Source organism: Colobus angolensis, unplaced genomic scaffold, assembly GCF_000951035.1.
Source record: "Colobus angolensis palliatus isolate OR3802 unplaced genomic scaffold, Cang.pa_1.0 Scaffold525, whole genome shotgun sequence".
Classification (NCBI taxonomy): Eukaryota; Metazoa; Chordata; class Mammalia; order Primates; family Cercopithecidae; genus Colobus; species Colobus angolensis.
Window position 1 is genome coordinate 76,467 of NW_012118766.1, and position 2,213 is coordinate 78,679.

The 2,213-nt window shown below is 50.6% G+C and overlaps 1 pseudogene; it reads right to left on the minus strand.

The window, feature by feature from the left end:
* LOC105525257 overlaps nt 1-2,213 on the minus strand; it is a 36,027-nt pseudogene that overhangs the window by 27,795 nt on the left and 6,019 nt on the right.

Sequence of the window (2,213 nt, forward strand, 5' to 3'; positions counted from 1 at the left end):
CTTGGAGCAGGTTCTTCTGTGTGTTAACTGAGTGGTCACATTCTTTGAACATGAGCTGTATACCAGCAGGTGCTAGGCACTGTGAGGGGCCACGCGTCTGCCCTCAGGGAGAAGCTGCTGGCCACTGGGGGAGGATGTGAGGGAGCCAGTTGGAGGGAGGGAAAAGGCATACAACAGGTGCTCAGCAGTGGCTTAGGAATGAGTGGATGGATGGATGAATGGATGAGCAGATGTATAGACACATGGATGGATGGATGGGTGTGTGGATAGATGAGTACTTGATTGGATGGATGGATGGGTGGTTGGAATGATGTGTGTATGTCTGTATGTATGTATGGGTGGGTAGATAATGTATGGATGGGTGGAAGGTAGATGGTGTATGTACATATGGATGGATAGATGGTGGATAGACCAATGTATGCATAAACAAATGGACAGACGGATGGATGGAGGGATGGATTAATAGGTAGATTGGTGGGTGGATGGATGGAGGGATGGATATACGGATGAATGGATAAATGGATGGATGAAGGACGGAAGGAGGAAAGGGTGAAAGGATGGATGAATGGACAGATGATGGATGGATAAGTGGGTGGATGGAGAGATGGACAGATGGATGGACGGATGGAAGGATGGATGAATGAGTGGATGGACGAACAGGTGGATGGATGGTGGCTGAATGGATGGATGATAAAAGGATGGATGGATGGATGGAAGGATGAGGAGGCAAGTGGATGAATGATGGAAGGATGAATGGATGATGGATGCATGGAAGAATGAACAGGTGAATGGATGGATGATGAAAGGATGGATGGAAGAATGGATGTAGGGATGGATGAACAGGTGACTGGATGGATGGACAGGTGAATGGATGGATCATGGATAGATGGAAGATGGTTGGAAGGATAGAAGGATGAACAGCTGAATGGCTGCATAATGGAAAGATGAATGGAAGGATGGATGGACAAACAGGTGAATGGATGGATGAAGAGGTGACCAGATGAATGATGGATGGATGATGGAAAGATAGGTGGAAGGATGGATGGATGGACGAAAAGGTGAATGGATGGATGATAAAAGGATGGATGGATGGGTGGGTGGAAAGATGAACAGGTGAATGGATGGATGGAAGGACCCACAGGTGTATGGGAAGATGATGCAAGTGGATGAATGGATGGATGGAAGGATGAACAGGTAAACAGATGACGGAAGGATGAATGGATGGGTGGATGGACAGGTGAACAGATGGATAGACGGGTGAATAGATGGATGATAAAGGTTGGGTGAATGATGGATGGATGAAAGGACAGATGGATGGATGATGGATGGAAGAATCAACAGGTAAATAGATGATGGAAGGATGAACGGATGGATGGATGGACAGAGAGTGAACAGCACAGGGGCCCTCCTGCATCCCTTGCCACTCACCTGGATGTACAGGTCCAGCAGCTCGCTCTTCCACAGGATGTAGTAGATCTTCCCTGCTTGCAGCCAGGCATGCGCCTCCTCTTTCTTCTGGAGGTCACTGAAAATCCCCAGACTTCGTTTGGTGTAGCCCAGAGTGGATCTGTGGGCCCTGAAATCAGACACAGGTGTCAGAACAAGGGCTCTCATCCTCCTGGAACCAGTCTGCTCCTCCCGTGGGTCTGGTGACAGATGAATCTGGCATGTGAGAACTGTGAATGACCCTCTTGTGTGTGCAGTGTTCTGCCCTTCCCAGGCTGCTGGGAGGGCCAGGGTGAACACACACACGGCATGGAAAAGATGAAGGACATCCTTCTGAGGGAATCGAGCATCATGCTGCCCTGTGGCAGGAGGAGTGTGCTAGTCCATCTCCCCTGCCTCCCAGACATGGCCTGTGTCTTCTCCAGACGCACCAGGAGCCGTTAGTGTTCAGAGGCTATCTAGGCCGATGGTTCTCAAGGTGTGCAGGCATCACAGTCACTCGGAGGCCTGTCTGTATAGCTTGCTGGCCCTGCCCCCAGAGCTTCCGGCTCCACAGGCTTGGGGCAGGCCCCAGAACTCCCACTTGCCACAAGCTCCTAGGTGATATAGATGCTGCTCTGCTGGTCCAGGGACTACACTTTGAGAAGCATGGCTCTAGCACACTGACCCATATTCCTTCTGTGAACCTGAGGCCAAGACTGGAGCCAGTCTCCCGGGTCCCCATGGAATCAAGCTCCTTACCCGCTCTCTCAGTAAGTCCGACACTC